Raw genomic sequence first — 16,466 nt, 5'->3', positions numbered from 1 at the left:
CAAAGATCCAGCAGGGTTCCATAGAGAATTAAAAGACATGCTCCGTATGGGAGAATACACTTACCCAGACATCATTAAAATGTTAAAGGTCCTGTTACCCGCAGGGGTGTATGAAAAGTTAAAGGAAAAAGAATGGGAGGTGGGAGAGAAAAAGATCGATTGGGCAGCTCTAGAAGCTGAAGACAAGGCACGAGTACCAGGTACCGGTCTTGGAGATAAATGTAAAGAATTACCAGAATTATTGATTCAAGTTTTACCCAGATTATTAACAACTAGGAAAGAAGACTGGGATGCAATCTCAGCCTGTAAACAGAAACAAGATGAAGATATTAGTGATTTTTATTCTAGGTTTGAAAAATGTTTTAGTATTAATAGTGGTCTCAAGACAAGTAGTGAGTCATACCCTCATCTTTTCGTCACCAAATTAGTCGAGAATTCAAGTCCGCAAATTAAAAATCGAGTTTTGAAAGTCGAAAGCACCTGGCAAGCGAATACCCCGTCCCAGATGCTCCAGATGCTCCAGTATCACCAGAATAGAATCAGAGAAGAGCAAGAACACGAGAGAAAACGTATGAAAGACACGAAAATGAAAGTGCTAGTTGCACAATCTGTTCCTCAAGACAGTCAGAAGAGGGGTCCGAATCAAGCCAGTCATCCTGCAGCTCCCGTTAGAGGGAACTGCAATTATTGTAAACAGCCAGGTCATTTTATAAACGAGTGTGCAGTTCTGAAACACAACATAGCTACTGGTAAGACTAAAGAAAGACCACGTCCGCCTAGACAAGAACAAGTTTCACAGATTCCTCAGCCACAGAATGCACAACAGACAGTTACAGTACCGCAGCCTATTGCTGCAACACAGCACGTTACATCACAGATGTACCAGTATGCACAGTCCGAGTATCCAGAGTATCAGTCATATTCATGAAACAGCCTAGAGAGGGAGGTAGGCTTGCCTCTCATCGAGATACCTGTAGATCAAGAAGGTCCCTATGTTCACAGTCAAGTATTAGGGAAAGACAGAAAGTTTTTGATCGATACAGGGGCAAGTAGGACCACAATTAGTCATGCCGAAGTTCCAGGGGCTCCGCTCTCAGGCTCAAGAAATGTTTCCCTTGGATTTTCAGGAAAACCAATAGTTAATGAGATATCTAAGCCAGTCACTCTAGAAGTAGGTCCATTGTCCCGTACTACTGATCTGTTACTTACTAAGTCATGTCCAGAAAATCTGTTAGGCATCAAGACACTGAAAGAATTAGGTGCAGTTATTTGCTGTTCCCCAGAGGGAATACGTCTGTTCCTACGTGACTTTAAGGGTCACTATGTATTACGAGATTTTGATTCAAGATTGTCTAATGTTCCGCAGCACTTATGGGCGCAAGGTCCAACTGATGTAGGTTACATGCAAATCACACCCCATCGTGTGACTCTCAAGCCAGGTGTAGTGTTACCACGAATCAGGCAGTACAGATTGCCACCTGAGGCTGTAGCAGCCTTATCCAAAATTATTGACGAGCTCATGGCTCAAGGAGTAGTTGTAGAAACTGACTCCAATGTATGTAATTCTCCGATCATTCCAGTCATGAAACGTACTGATCCAAATGCACCCCCAGTATATCGATTAGTGATTGATTTACGAGAGCTTAATAAATGTATTATTCCTCAGTACCCAGTTGTCCCAGATATTTCTTCCCTGTTAACAGCCATTGATTCCGAAGCCATGTTTTTCACTGTCATAGACCTCAAGAATGCATTTTTTAGTGTTCCAATTCATCCAGACAGCCAGTTTCTTTTCGGATTTTGTTTAAATGGAAGGAGCTATATGTTTACACGCGCTCCTCAAGGTTTCACAGAAAGCCCTAGTATTTACAGTCAAGCACTCAAGAGACAACTAGACAACATTCACATGCCAACTGACACTGCCCTGCTCCAGTATGTCGATGATCTACTGATCACAGCCCGTTCTGAATGTGCTTGCGAGCGAGCATCACTTACAGTTCTGTATTTTCTAGCCGAGATGGGGCACAAAGTGTCACCTTCGAAGCTTCAATTCTGTGTCCAGCAAGTGGTATACTTAGGACACTTGCTGTCCAAGAGGGGTAGGCAGTTGACACCCGACCGTATCCAGTTAATAGCGAGTCTTCCCCAGCCCAGAACCCAGAAGGAGGTACGTGCCTTTATCGGCCTTACTTCTTATTGTAGACAATGGATTCCCCAGTATGCATTTCTAGCCAAGCCACTGATACAGTTAACGACACAGGAGGCAGCCGTATCGACTGTCCTCCCTTGGACATCTGAACATACACTTAGTTTCAACGAGTTAAAGAAAGCCCTATGTCAAGCTCCAGTTCTAGCTACACCGAACTACAGTAAGCCTTTTACACTTTTCGTTACTGAACGGGAAGGTACAGCATTATCTGTTCTCACACAAGATCAAGCAGGTCAATACAAGCCCTGTGCTTATTTTTCTAGCACATTAGATCCAGTCGCCCAGGCGTTGCCTGCGTGCCTCAAGTCAGTTGCAGCCACAGCACTAGCTATCAGACAAAGTGATTCCATAGTTTTAGGACATTCTCTGACAGTACAAGTTCCACATTCCGTAGAAATTCTTTTAAACCGAACACAAACTCAGCACTTGACAATTGCACGTTTAACGGGTTATGAATTAACACTGTTCCAGCCACACATAGACATTAGACGCTGCAACGTTCTGAATCCTGCTACACTGTTACCATCAGTTAATTCAAATTCTGACCCACATGATTGTGTGGAAGTAGTTAACATTACGACTAAGCCAAGACAAGACCTGACAGATATTCCGTTATCAGATCCTGACCTGACACTTTATGTGGATGGTTCATGTATGAGAACTAGTACAGGAGAACTAGTAGCCGCGTATGCAGTGACTACTGACACTGAAGTTATTGAAACACACCGTATTGACACCCTGTCCGCTCAAGCAGCAGAGCTAGTCGCTCTGACACAAGCCTGTATACATGCCAAGAACCTGAAAGTTAATGTTTACACAGATTCACGTTACGCATTCGGAGTTGTACACGACTTCGGAGTGCTCTGGCAGGAGAGAGGTTTCATGACTTCTCATGGAACCAAGATTCAGCATGGTCTCCTCATTCAAGCCCTGTTAGATGCCATACATTTACCGACATCTATTGCTATCATGAAATGCAAAGCACATACGAAAGTTACTGACATTATTTCCCAAGGTAATGATTTAGCAGACCGCACAGCCAAGCTTACAGCACAGACTCCAGACATTCCAGTTAACATGACACATACTCCAGATCCGATTATATGCATGACAGTTAAGGATCCTACACAAGATGTCATAGATATACAGTTACATGCTACTCCCGATGAAATCAAGAAGTGGTCTGAACAAGGAGGGGTCCAGACAGATCAAGGATGGTTAACGAAGGGTAGAGCCACATGGTTTCTCCCCGATTCTATGGTTCAAGTCATTATCAATACCGCACATAGTCCAGCACATTTAGGAGAAAAAGCTATGTTAGATAGTATCCAGAACATTTGGTTCAACAAGCATTTACGAGCTGCAGCCAAGCAGAAAGTCCGTACCTGTATGATATGTTGTCAGTTTAATCCAGGTAAAAGTGTCCCGGTGGAACAAGGTGGTTTCCAGCCCCCTGACCACCCTTTTGAGGTCCTCCAGATGGATTATATTCAGATGGAGCGATGTCGAGGTTTCAAGTATGTCCTTGTAGTTGTATGCGCTTTGTCCAGGTGGACAGAAGCATATCCAGTCCCAGATTACACAGCCGCGACCACTGCCAAGCAGTTGGTTCGTGAATTTTTCCCTAGATACGGACTCCCTAGAGTCGTATATTCTGATAACGGTCAGCCATTCTCATCCGAACTCATGAAACACGTTTCCCTTTTGTTAGGGTACCAGTGGAAGTTTCATTGTGTACGCCATCCTGAAGCAGCCGGTCTCGTAGAGAGACATAATCAGACTCTGAAAATCCGTATTGCAAAAGTCTGTAAAGACAAAGGTGTAGACTGGTTAATAGCTCTGCCAGTCGCTCTATTTTATATGCGCATGGTCGCACATTCCAGATCAGGTCTGTCCCCGTACGAGGTCGTATTCGGCCGCCCCCCTAACATGTGGGGTACTCCTAGACCCCGAAGTATTACCGATGTTTCATGTAATATGCTGACAGATTACCTAGCTTCCTTGATGTCTGCCCTCAACTCATGTCGTTCACAGGTTGCCGCCGCATTTCCAGACAATACCAAGGTGGCACCGCACGACATCGTTCCAGGCTCCCTCGTGATGGTCAGAAATTTCGACAGATCAAGTCCGCTGGAACCACGTTGGAAGGAGCCACGCCAGGTCCTCTTGACCACCCGAACTGCCGTCAAGTTGGAAGGCAGGAAGGGGTGGGTCCACCTCTCTCATGTAAAACTTTTCAATGAATTGAAATCAGTCTCCAAGAACATTTCCAAGGATTTCCAGGATTCGAAAGATTGCCAGAACATTGTTTTAAAGGACTGTCCCGCACAAGACATTATTACAACCCCTCCCTTGGTAGAGAAAACTCCGCAACAGGAGTATAAGTTAAAGCTCAGGTCTAGTAAAATAAGTCAGTCAGTTTGATTGTATAAGTCCTCCCCTAGGTGAAACGGTTAGACTGTTTCTGACATGTATAAAATAGACCCCCATAGTGAGAGAGTCAGTCGAAGTTCACTTCAATGTATCGTTTTTCTAAGTTTCATATTGTTTCTCAGCATAATGATTTCCTGCACCAGCTACGCACTTTTCCTGTGTTTTCCAGTTCCTCATGTAAATATGTCTGCTAATGCTACAGTAGAGCACACGTTTAGTGATCTGCCTCCTCACGAATATTCTTACCGCCTTGCTATGCGCAACAACACATTCATCCGTATGTTACATTATTCACACCAGACCAGCAATGCCACTAATTGTTGGGTGTGTGGTTGACTCCCCCCTTTCCAGACACCGAAGGGAGTTCTGCCACTGTTTCCTTATCCATTCTCACACAATGGTTCGTGTGGAGCATGGTCCACGTTAACGTCATCCTCAACAGATATGTCTTTTCTTAACAGTACATGTTTTCCAGACAAGCAAGATCTTCCCCACAGAACAGGTTTAGATCTAGAAAACGAAGTATATAATTTAGGTAATTATTCGTCGAATTTCATGGTCCTGAATGTTCAGTCTGATACTACTCCAGACTTACCTGCTATTTCAGTACTACCTGTCAAAGGCGAATTATGTGTCCGTAATTATGGTTCTGTACATGTAGGTCATAGTGAATGTACTACTGTTATCCAGTATAGTGACAGTGGGAAATCTATTTTCAAAGCTTCACGTCATTCTTATTTTATTTGTGGTCAAACTGCATATGTCCGTCTGCCCCTCGATTGGGAGGGAACCTGTTACATTGCTTTCCTACTGCCACCTGTTTTTCTAGCCCCATCTGATTATCACAGAAACACACATCTAGTACACATTAGACATAGAAGGGAGTCCCCAATTGTCGATTATACTGAAACTACTCTAGAACAGTATACAGATTTCAATAAAGGTTTCTTCTTCTTTGTAGGACCTGTCCAGAATAGTAAACTGATCCGTAGGTTAACAAGAACCCTTGAAGCTGTAGTTAATGAGACTGCCTCTGCTCTAGGTAACCTAACCGAAGAACAATCTGCTATGAGATTTGTCGTTTTGCAAAATCGTCTCGTCCTTGACGTCATACTGGCCGATAGGGGCGGGGCCTGTAGAGTCATCGGATCTAGTTGCTGCATTTTCATTCCAAATAACGCACCGTCTGTTTATTCAGCTATAACCAGACTCCATAAAATTGCCCATCTGTTACATCAAGATCCAGGCACCTGGACATGGTCCGGTTGGTTCTGGAATATAATTTCCGCATGGGGATGGAAAGTCCTGTCCTTTCTAGGTATTGCAGTAGCGATTATATTCAGCTGCTGCCTCTGTATACAATGTGGCCCTGCGATTTGCAGCATGTGTGCTACCTCTTGTATTCCTAGTCCCAAGCCCCGTTCTAAATCCCGTTCCCAGACAATTCGAGACGAGCAAATGGTACTGTATGAAATGATAGATGGTATCATGAAAATTGATGTTTCCTGATGGAAACGTAGTGACAAGGAGGGAATGTGGAAAAGTAAATTTTGCCATGTTCTGTGTCCCTACGCCTCATCCATCATATGTTATGTGTGCATGACCAATATGCATATGTTATTCCCCATGTCCGATTAATGACGCAATTCCAGTTGTGTCCACCTCTAGTATGCTATTTTCCAGTCCTCGTGAATACTACGAATATCAGGCCTATGTAAAATAATGTTGCCACGTTTCCCAGTGTACACGTTATTCCATTATAAAGTCCCCGTTTCCAGGCCTCAAAAGGGCCCGGACCACAGATTCAGCTCCTGTCTCCTGAAAGCCTCGCTGAGGAGCGATACAGCCCCCACCTGTATCCTCGACCCTTCACTTACTTCCTGCCTCGCAGTGCCCGGTGCAGCTTGGCTCTGCCTCTGAGTCTGCCAAAAGTATGTTATAGTTCCAGCTATCAGTTCAGTCCTCCTCCTCTGCATTCCTAAGCTACTGAACTGCATCAATAGTTTCCGTCATTGTCTAGCCTTCTCGTCTCCACGTTAGAGAAATACTGTATTTAATGGTCATTTAGTATTCTTCATCACGCACTTCATGTAGAATAATGCATGGTCCAGTCTTAGAGTCAAGTTAGCTTTTCCCCTCATGACTTCTAGTTTATATCAACATGTTCCCTAAACATTAGATACCAGATAGGGTTTAGGTACATGTCGCTCCGACCCTCCAGACTTTAGTCTCTGCTCCTAGCACAGAGTTCGTAGCCCCCAGCTTCTCCTAGTAACACGTCATTGCTAGTTTTCGCGCACCATTAGGTTAGAGGTCCCGGCTCCTTAGGTAGCCCCCTCCTATGTTTCCGCCCATTCATGACATATTCTGTTACGTTTGCATCACATGTCTATGCATACTCCCAGTTACACCTCTTTTTACTGTTATCTTTCGCGACTGCTACGCGTCACACCTTCTGCTCCACCCACTGCTACGCCTACTGCAATGTAATGCTATGTGTTCGCGCTATGTATATATGCCTGTGTTTTGTTATTGAATGTTAGCGCGCTCATCCCAGACCTAGCCCCAGCAGCTGCTGGGCCTCTTTTCCCCTGTTGGGCCCCAGTTGTCCTGCTGGGCCCTGTCATTCTGTTCCTATGCAGGTTGTCCTGGTCCTGTCCTTATGCTGTAATAAACCTGCAGAAACTCCTACTACCTCGAATCTTGACTCTTATTTATTGAGCTATCTGTTATGCTATAAGTCTAGTCAAAAATAGGGTATTATTTATTTATTTACCACACAACCAACACTAAAAATAGGCTACACCTCACTTACTTCTTCCCTTGTACTAGACCTAGGTTAAGTACACCGGGGTAGGCGTATTTTAGAAGCACCAGTTGAGTACTTTTAGTCATTATTTATCATGTACTATTTTATAATACTCATCGTATTCTATGCTCTGTACTTTACCGCAAGTATTACAATTGCAGCAGTTAATTTCTTATGCTTGAGAAAGAAGACTGTTATGTAATAAATAACCTTTTATTGAAAACACCGTCTCTCTATTTCTCTGCACCTCTGGTGAAACAAAGCATGCACGATTGACTGAGTGAAATAACTATCTATTGTTTCCGCGACTCTAGAGATAATATTTCTTATTCTTGGGAAACAAAGTTGTCATGTTTTAAGCGGTTGTCAAAAACTAATCCCTTCTTGTTTATTCAAGAAAGTTTCTAGTGACCTCTGAGCTAGCTGACACACACACAATTAAGTTTAGTATATTCGGTAGAGACCTAGTTGACTTCAGTCCTACGTCTAAACTACAGGATACACTATTGCAATGTGCAGAGCCTATTGGGAATATAGGAACTACACTACAGAGGCACTGTGTGCCTGTGATCCTCTACAAAATTGGTATAGTGCATTCCTTACGATACATTGTTGAGACATAGTGAAGATACTCTGTTTTACCCCTGCATCCGTCCCTGACTCGTTGATTCAGCAGCACTATCCAGCGACACTAGTTTGTCACTCTATCAAAGTGAAACAATGGTCCTGCATTAAATAAGAAATTAAAAAGAGGTAGGATCGACATACGTATCAGTGCTGCTCGGCCCATTATGGACAAGGGTAATAAATTCCAGCGTTCTAAAAGGGACTCAACCTTTTTTAGCAACGGTGAATAGTTAAGTGAGAACAGCTCGTCTAAATTGTCAGAGATGAATATTCCTAGATATCTCTTCGGCGTGGGGTTATAAATTTGCCTAAATTCTGGTATTAAAGTGTCTACAGTGCAGTTTAATAAAACAATTTCCGTCTTTTTAGCATTAATTTTATAGCCCCCTAGTTTTTGAAAGTCTGAAAATATTTTTAACATTTTCGCTTGACTTAGGGGGTTAGAATCTAAAAACAGGGCAATATCGTCGGCGTATAGTTTTATATTAGTCATACCAGTTACCGGGGCTGTATCAGTTTGTATATTTCTAATCGCAATCGCTAGAGGTTCAATAAATAATGCGAATAATATTGGCGATAATGGACAGCCTTGTCGGGTGCCTCTAGTGACCTTACATGTACCGACATTAGAATTATTGATAATAATCTGTGCCCTGGAATTCAAATATAGTTGTTTTAAAAGAGAGATAAAAACATTCGGGAAATTAAAACTGTGCAAAATAGCAAATAGGCAGTCCCAGGACACTAGATCGAAGGCTTTCTCAGCATCTAGGAACCATATTTGGGCCTTCACTTTATTGATTTTAAAAAAATCTAGTGCCTCCAAAACAAACTTTGTATTTGTATGGAGCTGCCTACCTGCAATAAAACCGCACTGATCATTGGCTACCAGACTTCCCACTATTTTATTCAATCGATTTGCTAAAAGCTTAGTAAAAATTTTATAATCTGTGTTTAGTAGACTTATTGGTCGATACGAGTTTGTATTCTCACTATCCTTTCCCTTTTTTAGAATACTAACTACCACAGCTGAGCGGAAAGAATCTGGGGGGATCCTCCTTGAAGTAAATCATTTACTAAAATTAAAAGTTCTTTGCGTAGAGTTCCTTCAAATTTAAAAAACAATTCAATTGGGAGACCATCGTCGCCATTGGCTTTTCCGTTGGGGAGGGAACCGATTACCTTGTCTAACTCAGACTCTGAGAAGGTCTCAATGAGACATTCCTTCTCTTCAGCATCTAATTTGGGGATTGTAAGTTGAGATAAAAACTCCCCTATTGAATCAGTTGAGGTTTCTCCTGTTGCTTGATAGATTCCCTCATAATGTTTCAGAAACCATGCGCCAATTAAGGGTGTCGTCTTAGCTTGTATTTTAGTGATTGGGTCAGTTAGTTGGTCAATTCTGTTACGAGCCTGTTTTTCTTTAGTTTGCCACGCCAGGAGCTTCCCTGTATACTCACTATCCTCGTACATCCTCTGGGCGTAACAATTAAACTGGGTTTCGCCCAGGGCATAATAGAAGTCCCTCATTCTACTCTTAGCCTCGACAAGTTTTTTGCTAGAATGTATTGTTCTGGCACTGTAGTGTACTTGGGTTGCCTCTATAAGATCTGTTTGTAATCTGCTCTTCTCCTCTTTTCTTGCTTTATGTTTTGGTATATCTTTAGATGTAATAAACCCCCGTAGAGTGGCCTTAAATGCATCCCAAGTCGTATTCAATGGGGCTGTACCTCTATTGCGTGTAAAAAACTCCTCAGTGAATTCTTCAATTTCTGTACACCATTGAGGATCTAAAAGGTTAGATTTGTTAAAAAACCATCGTTTTATAGTGCTAATGTCTTGTGGTCCTAGATTTACCTCCATGGAGACTGCCGCATGATCTGAAAAAGCGTTTGGTAGATGAACATAGTTACCTAGCTTTAGCTCATGGGAGGTTAAAAAAAATCCAATCTTGAGGCGGAATTATACTTTGCCGAGAAACATGAATATTCTCGTTTGAGTGGATTGTTAACTCGCCAATGATCCATGATATCAAGGTCTAGTTTGCAACTTTGAATCGCCAAGATGGATTGAGGTTTATTCTGACGGCGGTCCTTTTTAGATGAGTCCAATACAGCATTTTGCAAAAGATTAAAATCACCTCCCCATACTATTAACCCGGGAAGGCCAGTTATAGTGTTTTTTAACTGTAAGATTGGTTGGAAATCATCTAAAATGGGAGCATATAATGTAGCAAGAATTATATTTACATTATGTAGTTTACCATGGGCAACAGCCCATCTACCACTAGGGTCTGTGGCTGTGCCTGCCAGAATAAAACCTAAATGTTTTCCTATCAGTATACATACTCCTCTCTGTGACAGTCCAGCTGAGGAGGATATCGTATGGCCAGCCCAATTCTTAAATAATTTATCTGCATCAGCCTGGTCTCTATGATGTGTCTCTTGTAAATAAATAATATCAGGATTTAAGTTTTTTAACCAACATTCAATGGCGGTTTTTTTCCGGACGTTGTTTAAACCATTTGAATTAAAAGAGACAAACTTCAGCATGCTATTTCTTTTTTTCTTATAAAGGCCATAGTTAACAAACATGCTAGAGAGCAGATATAATGAGTAAGTATGCTAAAAAGGTTGCTTAACATTACAATAATATAGTAAACATCAAAAGACCCTCTCTTTGTGCAAGTAGGCAAAATAATCAAGAGCTCTTTATAGGTCAATGGGTGAGTGCTCAATGCAAATGTAGTAACGGAAAATGTAGGTAGCAGCAGACCCTTACTTTGTGCAAAATAGGCAAATAAAGAGCACAGTACAGTAATATGAGAAATACCAAAGAGTCTCTTTTGTGCAAATAAGCAAATGTATATATATATATATATAAAAAAGCACTTTGTACATCAATAAATAAATACTTAGTACAGATCTGCTATCAGCGAGTATAGAAAACAGCAAAACCCTTACTTTATGCAAAATAGGCAAATAAACAGTGCAAGTATTTAATGGCAGCAACCCCTTCCTTTGTGCATTGCGTTCCGCTTTGTACATCAGTAAATGAATACTTAGTACAGATAAAATAGCAGCAAATCTAGATAGCAGCAAGTCCTTACTTTGTGCAAAATAGGCAAATAACAAGTGCAAATGTATAATAGCAGCAAACCCTTTCTTTGTGCAAACTAGTCAAATAAGCAGTATATGTATTAAAGCCATGTTACGGTCAGATGATCTTGTCTATACCGTATCTGAGCTAATCTTGATAATAGAACCAACAATTCTTCAATATATGAACTCTCATTTTTTCCCCTGCAACACCTCCCTTCACCACCCCAACTCCCCCAACCCTCCCCGTGTTCCACTTCCGTCCTTCTCTTTGGTTTCTTCTTTTTGGATGCCATTTCATTGCATCCTTGTGTGCTTCCTGTCGTCGCCATAGCCCCGCCTTGCAGATCAAAACAGGGATCTGCTATGCTCCGAAATAAACTAGAAAATGTGAAACAGAATGGAAATCAACTATGAGCTACACTCCTAGGCCTTCTAGAAAAGTCTGGGCTTCGTGTACAATTGAAAAGATAAAGAACTTCCCTTTGGCCAGTACTTTAAGTTTTGACTGCTGCACAATCATAGCTTGGGCTCCCTTGCTTTTGAAAGGGTCGATAATCTTAACAAAGTCTCTACGTCTGTGAGCAGAAACTGCCGACATATCTGAAAAGATTCGAAAGTTATTTACACCTTCCGCGTTGAATGACTTCTTAGAATATGCAGTGTTTAAGATTCTCTCCTTCACCCTGAAATCAGAAAAATTGAGCAAAATCGTACGCGGATATTTCATATTGTTGGGTTTATATGCCGGGACTCTGTGTGCTCTTGTAATTGTCAAATCCCCTTGGAGCTCGGGTATGGCTTTTTTCAAGAGGGACTCTGACCACTTGACTACATCCTTATCTTCCAGTCCCTCTGGAATGCCTACTAGGCGTAGATTTGACCTCCTATTATAATTTTCAAGGTCCTGCAGTTTTTCTACTAGCTGGGCTCTTTCTCTGTTGGCTACCAGCAGGTCTTTCTGTATTGCTGATAGCGAATCCTCCAGGGATGAAATCCTGGTTTCAACTTCAGTGACCTTTAATGGAAGGCTCCCAAAGCATTCTTCCATTTTTGTAAGCCTGTTGTGCAGGTGTGAGATCTCCTGGGCCTGGGAATGTTTAAAATCTCTTTGCTCCTGGAGAATGGTTCCGAGCAAAATTTCGATGGAGTTTGTTTTTGTGGTGTTCGGAAGGGAAAATAGCCCATTCTCTTGAGATGCTTGAGATGTCTGTAGGCGAAGAGGGATGCATGGACAGAAAAACGACAAACCTTTGGAAAGAAAACGGTTTTGTTAAAATAGATGACTTCCTGACTGGTAACAGGTGGAAGACGTGGGATCAAATTGCCAGCCAGGTGAGCCATTCTCATTCCGTTCTGAAATGGTCCTTTTTTATGTTGAATCCAATACTCCGAGAGCTGGATATAGGAAATCTCTATTTTAAGGAAAATATATCCACAGCATTGAATAATAAAACTCAAAAAAAGATGAGTATTTGGATTAAAATATTAAAAGAGGATAAGAAACAGGAATCCCTGAATAAGATTATTGAGAGGTGGAAAAAAAGGGAGGATATTGAAATCAATCAACAAATTTGGGATAAAATAAACAAATTCAATAAAACAATTTTCCGCGGCGCTAATTTTAAACGCATGCAATTTTATAATAAATGGTTGATCTACAGAACTCCCTCTTATCTCCACAATATCTTTCCTCTAGTTGCCGATAAATGTTTTCGATGTGAGGAAAAAGGGACCTGGAAACACATTGCCTGGGAATGTCCTAAAATCCAACCGCTATGGAGGGAAATTGAAAAATATCTTTCCTCTGAGCTTAAAGCTCCTATTATATTCGATGATCTAGTCCCGGTTCTTGGTTGCTCATCGATCAACACCAAATATGACAAATTTCTTTTCATAGCTTCTCTAATAGCTAAATCACTCATATTGCAGTTTTGGAAAACCAATCAAGTACCGACCTTTCAGGCATGGAAGGCTAAATTAATACGAACACAGGGCAGGGAAAGAAAATATGCGTTTAGGTCAGGGGCTTTAAAAAAATATGAAAAGTTTTGGAGTGTTTTTGAATTGTAAAAGATACCTTCATAATCACTAGTCTGCCTATATGCACTTTTAAGCACTTCTGCACATTACAATTCTTTTTTACAGTTCATAATTATGACATGGACACTATATCGCTGATTATTTATGTATAACCACATGCCATGTATTGTACCAAAGTCTTTTACAAATGTATTCTGTAATGCTGATCTTGTTTTTATGAACTCTCAATAAAAATAATATTAAAAAAAAAGAAAAAGTGAAACAATGGTCAATTTTCAGCCTGTGTGGGGGCCAACCTGACGTCTTGGCAGTATACCTCATCTTTTCTTCGAGCCCCCATACCCATAACTGGAAAAGCATTATGTCTTCCTATTATTGAGCCCTTTGTACCACATATCCGGTGGACTCTACATGACATACAGATGGCTTGTCATTACTGAATGTATCATAATCTCTATGCCCTGAAGAAAGAATGGTCTATGTACTTCAGTGTTCCAAAACGCGCGTCAGCGTTTTTTTCTATTGGCTTATTTCTTGCCTCCAACTCATTACACAATCAGTGTATTGTTTTATGGTTATTTGTTATTGCTGTTGTTTTTATCTTTATTGTCTAGTGTCCGAATTTGTTGTGTTTGGTCGTCTGGTTTGCACTTATTTCATGATTGTCAAATTATGTCGTGTGTTGGATTATTATGTTCAGTGGGCTCTTTTTTCTCTTTATGAATGATTTGCCATTATTCACATGAATGTATTTGTTTACATGTGATTTGAAGCAACTAACTTATATTTATGTTGTATCCATGAATATATTTTTTGATAATAAAAGTTAAAAACTACATGTCTCTTGGACAACCATATGTTTATTTTGGATGAATCACCAGAATTTTGAAACTTTAGTGGGAGGATTTGGTTTTTTCCTTGCAGTATTTTCTCTGCTCTCTTCTCCCTTTATTGAGATTTCAGGGACCCTTTGTTGTGTTTTTTTGATTTTGTTTTTTTAAATCCAGTAAAAAGCCACCTTCCATTAGTATCATGTTCCACAAAGACTATGGACAAACTCGATTGTTTAGAAATAAGGGTAAGAACCCCATTACTCTTGCTAAAAGCTTCAGAGCAGGCAAAGTCCGCAACCCAACCCTTCCTCATGAGCAAAGCTTCCTTAGCACCCATTTTGGTCTCTTCGAGAAGCACAATATCCCCCCTTAAGCCTTTGCAGTAATCCAGAATTTCAGAGTTTTTCACAGGATGATTGAGCACTTTAGTATTTAAGGACACAACTTCTAATAGGCACATATGGATGACACTAGAAGAATGGAATCACAATGCATAAGAATAATCTCAAAATGAGGTTGAGCAAGAACAATACACTGGAAGAGAAGAAAATGCTCACTGCAAAAAGGGAAAAAAGAAAGGGAATGAATAAAAGAAGGAAAGAAGGAAAATGGGGACCCATATCCGCCCGAACCAGGGCAAAAAGACAATGAGACCCCTTCCCACCAGGGGATATCTGTAAGAGAAAAAGTTGCATGGGGAAAAAAGATGGGAAACGCGCAGCCAGGGCTGACACAGGAGCACTGGAGATGACTGCCGGGAATGAAAAAACCCAGCAACGGTGGTGTAAGATGGGAACAAAAGAAGCAGAAGTAAAACAATCCAAAATTAGAAGAGCACTAGCAAAAGCAAAACACGTTCAATATCTACCTGAAAACCAAAAGAATGCACAGTAGAAATAGGACAAGAAGAAGAGAGAAAATGCTCTATCAATATAATAGATATACAAATAATGGTTTCAGGCAGAGTAGGTAAAACAGAAACATTACTACTGTGAAAACGAGCACAGATAATTGAACATGGAAAAATATCAGAAATAGAGAACAAAAATTACAAATTTAAGAGAAGACATTATGGATACTAAAAGAGCGACCAAAAGGAGAATGAAAGAGTCAAGTAGTAATATAACGAATCAGAGAGTATGAGAGAGTTTAAATTGAGAAATCTGGTGACAAAATATGGTAACAGAGAAGTAATCTAAACATAAATAACAACACATAGAATACCTCCATACCACAAAGGCCACATAAACATGCAAAGAGCATAACTAACATGAAGAAACAAAGGAAAGAAGACAACAAAGCAACCAAAACAACAAGATTTATGATATATTCCTTTTACATACACAAAACAACCACAGGGACAGTCAAAATACCAGCAACAAAATATTAAAAGTTTTAAATAAAAACTAAAATAGGGATGTAAAGATTAGCAAAACTAGAAGATTCAGAAGCAAAAACAATCAATAACTAAGAGAGTATTCAGAGATATATGAAGAATAGCAATTTCAACAATACTATTCAAATAGGTTATAAACTGTGAGAACAGCAAAACAGAAAAAACAGGCTTATAATAGTGCAGACTCAGTGATGAGGAGAAGAAACAACAGGAAGGGCATCTGCATCCATCTGTGTCTCTGACTGATTATCAAGAAACATTGAAAAGTCAGAAGCTTCTGCAAATGTTTTTGATTGCCTGTAAAAAGTGATCCAAAATTTAGAAGGACCTGAAAAAGCATAAGGAATTTTTCAATTCCAACAATCTTTTCCGTAGGTTCTGAAAACCTTTACGACAAATAACAGTATCTCTGGCACAGTACTGCGAAATTGAGATGTTTTGATCATTCTATTGCACTGATTGGACCCTTCTCATATGTGCTAAAATGTGTTCTGTGTGCTGATGTTGGAAAAGTTAAAAAGTCAAAGGTCTCAGAAAATACATATTTTTTGGTTTAAAAGTAGGAACCCTATAGTCTCTTTCAAGCTCAAAGTCTTTATTGAAGGACAACTGCAAAGCGACTGGCAACCAAGAGATCAGAAAATCTGCAATCCACGGGGCAGAGGACTCAATTCCCTCTGGTAAACCAAACATACTTAAGTTACTCCTACGATTACGGTCCTCCTGATCAGTAAGATCCCTCCTCAGAGCTGAAATGGAGCGTTCAAGATTTTGAATTTGTTTGGCCTGAGAATTTGTATAGTTCTCCACCGTACTAATTCTGGTTTCAGCATTTGACATTATGATTGCCATATCCTTAAAATCATTTCGGATGGCCGCCACTTCCAATTGGCGAAGATCAGTATTTGTTTTCATAGTCTGAGCAATCTCCGTCTTAATTGCAATCTTTTTAGTACGGGGACAATCCACCTTTTTCTGGATATGGAATCAAATTTACAAAAGAACATGATGTGTATGG

Source organism: Lissotriton helveticus, chromosome 4_1 (assembly GCF_964261635.1).
Source record: "Lissotriton helveticus chromosome 4_1, aLisHel1.1, whole genome shotgun sequence".
Taxonomy (NCBI): Eukaryota; Metazoa; Chordata; class Amphibia; order Caudata; family Salamandridae; genus Lissotriton; species Lissotriton helveticus.
The sequence above is the reverse complement of the archived record's forward strand: the minus strand, read 5'-3'. Positions refer to the sequence as shown.